General features: G+C 43.6%; 1 pseudogene; it reads right to left on the minus strand.

The window, feature by feature from the left end:
* Positions 1 to 798: 798 nt before the first annotated feature.
* LOC116551098 lies at positions 799 to 898 on the minus strand (annotated as a pseudogene).
* Between the last annotated feature and the right edge of the window lie 5,553 nt (positions 899 to 6,451).

The following is a 6,451-nucleotide window of genomic DNA, read 5'->3' on the forward strand; positions in this document are numbered from 1 at the left end:
TGTCTCTCAGGCTGGAGTGCAGTGGCATGATCTTGGCTCACTGCAACCTCCACCTACCAGGTTCAAGCGATTCTCCTACCTCAGACTCCCAAGTAGGTGGGATTACAGGTGCATGCCACCACACCCAGCTAATGTTTGTATTTTAATAGAGACGGGGTTTTGCAATGTTTTCCAGGCTGGTCTTGAACTGCTGACCTCGGGTGATCCTCCCACCTTGGTTTCCCAAAATGTTGGGATTACAAGCATGAGCTACCTACTCCAGCTGGAAAAATTTATAATTGTCTTCATTTTTAATTAATTTACATGTAAACAGCTACATGTGGCTGTGTACAAGGCAACATAGCTAGAGATGTTAGTCCCATCTAGAACCAACTCCTGCACTTGTATTCTGTGTGCCATCCTCTCTTATACTCTAGGACATTGTTCCAACCATTGTTCCCTCTCCCAATTTGTTCATTTTCCTTTGTGACAGAATCATTCTCCTCTGCATACAAATATTTTGTAACATATTCAGTTAATAAAAAATAAGTCTCTTTGCCAGGTACAGCAGCTCACACCTGTAATCTAAGCACTTTGGGTGGTCAAGGCAGGAGGATCACTTGAACCCAGGAGTTCAAGACCAACGTAGGTGATGCTTTATTCCCAAGCTGAAGTACAGTGGTGCAATCACGGCTCACTGCAGCCTCGACCTCCTTGGCTCAGGTGATTTTCTCACCTCAGCGTCCCAAGTAGCTGGGACCACAGGTGCATGCTGCCATACCTGGCTAATTTTTGTAGTTTTTTCCTATGTACTTCTACAAACACATGAAATGTTTTATGAACGTGTGTGTCAGCCTTGTACAGAGGCCGTGCTGGACTTCTCTGTATCATTCCAATTTTAGTATGGTTGCTGAAGCAAGCACTAGTTTTTGTACTTTTTTGAACAGATGGCGTTTCACCATGTTGCCCAGACTGGTATCAAACTCATGGGCCAATCTCATAAAAAAATTAGCTGAGTGTGGTGCATGTGCCTGTAATTGCAGCTGCGGTGGAAGGATCGCTTGCGTGGAGGAGGCTGAAGCTGCAGTGAGTCATGACTGCACCACTGTACTCCAGCATGGGTGGCAGAGTAAGCTCCTGTCTCAAACAATAATAATAAAATGACCCTCTCTTAGTATTTCCCTTGAGCTACCTTCAGCTTTTTGCTCCCTTCACAGCAAAAGTCCTCCAAAAGAATGTTTTAATAATTGCTGACTCAAATTTCTTTCCCTTACTCTCTGTTTAACTCACTCAAATCTTACTTCTGTCCCCACCATTCTGAACTGGCTCTTATCAGCGTCACCAGTGACCTCTCTATCACTAAATACAATGCAGTCCTTATCTTATTTGACACACAGTATCTGCAACACTTAAACCAGTCATCATTCTGTCCTCATGAAACACATTCTCGGTTTGGCTTCTTGGAAACTACCCTCCTTCTCTTCCTACTCTTACGTGACTGGCTGCCCCGCCTCTGCTTGCTTCGCTGGTTCCTGCTCATCTTAACAACCTCAACATTTCCAAGTACACTAGGGCTTAATCCCAAATCCTTTCTTTTTCCGGGGGGGGGTTTGTCAGGGACTGGGTCTCACTCTGTGGCTCAGACTAGAGGGCAGTAGCACCATCTCAGCTCACTGCAACCTCAGCCTCCCAGGTTCAAGCGATTCTCGTGCCTCAGCCTCTGGAGTAGCTGGGATTACAGCACCCACCACCACGCCTGGCTAATTTTGGTATTTTTGGAAGAGACAGGGTTTTGCCATGTTGGCCAGGCTGGTCTTGAGCTCCCGGCCTCAAGTGATCCACCCCCCTTGGCTTCCCAAAGTCCTGGGATTACAGGCATGAACCACCATGCCCAACCTCCAGATCCTTTATTTGTCCTCATTTTACCCTAAGTGGTCTCACTCAGCACAATCTGTATCTTTACCCTGACCACTCCTCTGAATTCTAAATTCAAACATCCAACAGCCTAGCTGGCATTGCAAACTCAAAGATGAGTAGGCATCTTAATCTTAATGTGTCCATACTGAACTCTTGGTCCTCCTCTCTAAAACACACTGCTCCATCAGGAAGAATAGCTAATGGACGCAGGGCTTAATACTCACGTGATGGGATGATCTGTACAGCAAACCACCACGGCACGTGTTTACCTGTGTAACAAACCTGCAATCCTGCACATGTACCCCTTAACTTACAAGAAAAGTTGAAGAAGAAAAAAAAAAGCCCAGCGCTCCTATAGTCCTTCCCATCTAGATAAATGTTAACTCCATTCTCCCAGTTGCTGTGGCCAAAAGCTCGTGTCATCTTTGACTCTTCCTTCTCTCACGTCACAATTTCAGTTCATCAGAAAATCGTCTTGGCTCTAACTTGGGAATATATATTCCCAAACTTCCCTCTCCTCACCACCTCCCACCCCTATGTACAATTCTGCAATAGCCTCCTCCTGGTTCTCTTCCTTCTGCCCTTGCCTCCCCATAGACTGCTTTCAGTACAGAAGCTAGAGTGATGCTTTTAAAATATGAGCCAAATCATCACTTTCATCTGCTCAGAAACCCTCACTGGCTCCCCTTCTGCTCAAAGAATTTAAAATGGTTTTCAAGGTCTTAGACTATCTGGCCCTTTTCCCCTCTGTGTTAGCTTTCTAGGGCAGCCATAATAAAGTACCACAGACTGGGTGATTTAAACAACACAAATTTATTTCTCACAATTCTGGAGGCTAGAGGCCTGAGATTAAGGTGTCAGCAGGGTTGGCTCCTTTTGGGGCTTCTCTCCTTGGCTTGTAGATGGCTCTCTTCTCCCTGTGTCGTCACCTGGTCTTCCCTCTGTGCCCATCTGTGTCCTAATTTCCTCGTCTTGTAAGGAAACCAGTCATATTGGATCACGGCCCACCCTAATGACCTCATTTTAGGTCTTTAAAGACATTATCTCATGTGCTGAGGTTCTGGGGCTTAGACCTTCAACATATGAATTTTGGAGAGACACCATTCAGCCCATAACAACTTCCCAGACCTCACCTCCTCCCACTCTCCCACTCATCCCCTCGACTGGAGCCTCAAGGGCCATCTTGCTGTTCTTCAAACACATCAGAGTTATTTCTGCCTCAGGAGCTATTCTCTATGCCCAAATCCTCCTCCTCAAACAGTTGCAAGTCTTCCTCCCTCATTTCCTTTACATGTTTGCTCAAAGCTGACTACGTCAGTGAGGCCTTTCCCGATCACTGTGAGTATTAATAGAATAGCAAGCCTCCAAGCCCCTGACTATACACAAATTCTCCATCTTCCCTTCCTCTGCTTAATTTTTCTCCACAGCCTGTACTGTTATATACCACATCGTATATTTTCTTATTCACATGCTTGTATTTTTTAAAATCTCCCTCAACTTAGTAGGTGCTTATTAAAAATCTGTTGAATTAGTGGATAAATAGGATACAGTCATTTGCCAAAAGGAATACATCCAAAGTTCATCATTATAAGGGATCCAGAAACTGTATCCCGTAAGGCACAGTTTAGAAAAATCAGATATTTAGCACTGAGGAAAAAAAAAGAAAATCTTGGGGAAATACTAGATAACTATTTTAACACTTCTAAAGGAGTGTCCTGTGGTGGAAAGCATAGTCTGTCTTTGCATTTGGTGATACTCCATGGGGCAGTCAGTGTTGGGATGTAAGGATAGAATTGAAGAGAAGGTAAATTTTAGCTAAATATAACAACACAAAAACTCTAGTGAAATGTTATATTTCCTGAAGCTGCCTCCCAATAATAGAAAATAAGGAGGCAGAAGCCAGATGATTGTCTCAGGAATATTGTAAAAGAGACACCTGCCTTCATGGGAGGATCAAACAGGTGATTTCTGAGTTGGGTTCCAACTCTAAGATTCTAGAAAGATAACCCAACTTTAGATGAGGAAAATGTCACCACTTCATGTAGGACAGCTGGTCTTAGTGCCCCATTCCTTTTATGACTCAGGTCTAGCAAGGTGGGCAGATCCTGGAAGCACCGCAAGATGAAATGAGATCGGGAAGTCGAGGGGACAAAGGCCAAGCTTCGCCAATAAAGATTCATATGACCGTATGCAAGGGACTTCATTTATCTGTCTCTGCAGTAACTCCTCATCAAATTAAAGCCTTGCCCTAAGTGACTACTTCATCCCTGTCAGTTGTAAACACTGTAATTCAAGATGTTTTTTCTCAACGAACAGGAACTGTAAGAGCGTTGTTAAAGAGAGACTTCAGGCAGTCACTGAGGCCAGACACAGTGGCTCACTCCTATAATCCCTGCACTTTGGGAGGCTTGAGCCCAAGAGTTTGAGATCAGCCTGAGCAACATAGTGAGATCCTGTTTCTATGAAAAATTTAAGAAATTAGATGGGCATGGGGGTACCCACCTGTAGTCCCAGCTACTCAGGAGATTCAGGTGAGAGTACCGCTTAAGACGTGGAGGTTGAGGCTGCAGTGAGCTATGATTATGCCACTACACTTCAGCCTGGGCAACAGAGTAAGACCCCATCTCAAAAAACAAACAACAACAACAAATAGTCGCAGAGAAGATGGAGTGGGATGGAAAAGAAGATGCACCGGCATATTCAGGTTGAAGGAGAACCATGTTAAGTCACATCCTTCCTTCCTTACCTAAGACTACAGAAATGAGAGGAAAAATATCCTCTGGGCCAGTTGTGCAACATCTTCTCTGCAAGCATGTGAAAGGGTAGAGAACCCTGAGCTTGAAAAATCAGGATGAAACTGCTACTTAATCACAGACATGTTACAGAGCTGCTTCTCACTCCCAGGGGACCAGTAAAGCTTCAAGTTGTGCTGTGCTTCAGTTCATGGAGACTAAATCTTGCACTGAATGATTATCACTGAAGACTAATTTCAAAAACTAGTGTATCTATGAGTGACACACATTACTCTGCTTGCCTGAGCTTCTTTGTTTTGATTGATAAAATGTCTTCTGTGGATGTTTCTTAGGTGTTGAATTACTGAGACCAGTAAGACAGCATTACAGATTTGAGTTACTTAGGCTCAGTTTCTCATATCTTTGTCTGCCTTTTTCTAGCCATTGCCTGTATATGGCTTTTGGAGTTGTGTAGAGATTTTGGTCAAAAAGCACCAAACAATCTTGATACAACCTGATTTTAAAAATAGAAAATTCCCAGTAGCTGCCAAGTAGTTAAGGCAGAAATGGCACACTAGACTAAGCAAATCTTTGACCTGTTTTGTTATGTTGGTCAAAAACTAGCATAAATTTGATGTTTTTCAGGATTTAAGCCAGGGTAGATGCTAGTGCTCTAACCTGAAAACCAAGTGGTATAGTTTGGATATTTGTCCCTGTCCAAATCTCAGGCTGAGATGTAATCCCAAGTGTTGGAGGTGCAGCTTGGAGGTGTTTGAATCATGGGGTTGGATCCCTCATGAATGGCTTGGGCCATTCCCTTGTGATAAGTGAGCTCTCCCTCTGAGTTCACATGAGATCTGGTCCATTAAAAGTGTGTGGCATCCCCCCTACTAACCGCTGTCTCTCTTTTGCTCATCACATGCTTTCACAGTGTGATGTTCCTGCTCTCCCTTTGCATTCCACCATGATCGAAAGCTCCCCGCAAGCAGATGCCAGCACTGTGCTTCAAGTAAAGCCTGCAGAACTATGAGGGAAATAAACCTCTTTTCTTTATAAATTACCCATCTCTGGTATTTCTTTAAAGCAATGCAAGAAAGACCTAATAGAAAATTGGTACTGAGAAGTGGAGCATTGCTACAAAGATACCTGAAAACATGGCAGTCACTTTGGAATTGGGTAATGGGCAGAGGCTGGAAGAATATGGAGAGCTGAGAAGACAGGAAGATATGGGAAAGTTTGGAATTTCTTAGAGACTGGTTAAATGGTTGTTACCAAAATGCTGACAAAAATATGAATAGTGAAGTCTAGGCCTGCTAAGGTCTCAGATGGAAATGAGGAACTTATTGGGAAATGGAGCAAAGATTACATGTGCTATGCCTTAGCAAAGGACTTGGCTGCAATCACTTCATGCCCCAGGAATCTGTGGAGGTTTGAACTTGTGAGTGGTGATCTAAGGTATCTGGCAGAAGAAATTTCTAAGCAGGAAAGCATTCAAGAAGTGATCTGGCTGTTTCTAGCAGCACAACTCAGATTGGAGCAAAGAAATGACTGAAAGCTGGAACTCATATTTAAAAGGGAAGCACAGTGTAAAAGTTTGGAAAATTTGCAGCCTGGCCATGTGGTCGAAAAGATAAGCCCATTTTCATGGGAAGAATCCAAGCAGGCTAAATATCTTTAGCCAGTGGTTACTGGCTAAAGATATTTGCATAACTGAAAAGAATCCAGATGGTAATATCCAAGAAAATGAGGAAAAGGCCTTGAAGGTATTTAAGAGAACTTCACAGCAGCCCCTTCCATTCACAAGCCCAGAGGCCTAGGAAGAA

The sequence above is a fragment of the Sapajus apella genome, unplaced genomic scaffold (assembly GCF_009761245.1).
Source record: "Sapajus apella isolate SASKATOON/1434 unplaced genomic scaffold, GSC_monkey_1.0 scaffold8, whole genome shotgun sequence".
NCBI lineage: Eukaryota > Metazoa > Chordata > Mammalia > Primates > Cebidae > Sapajus > Sapajus apella.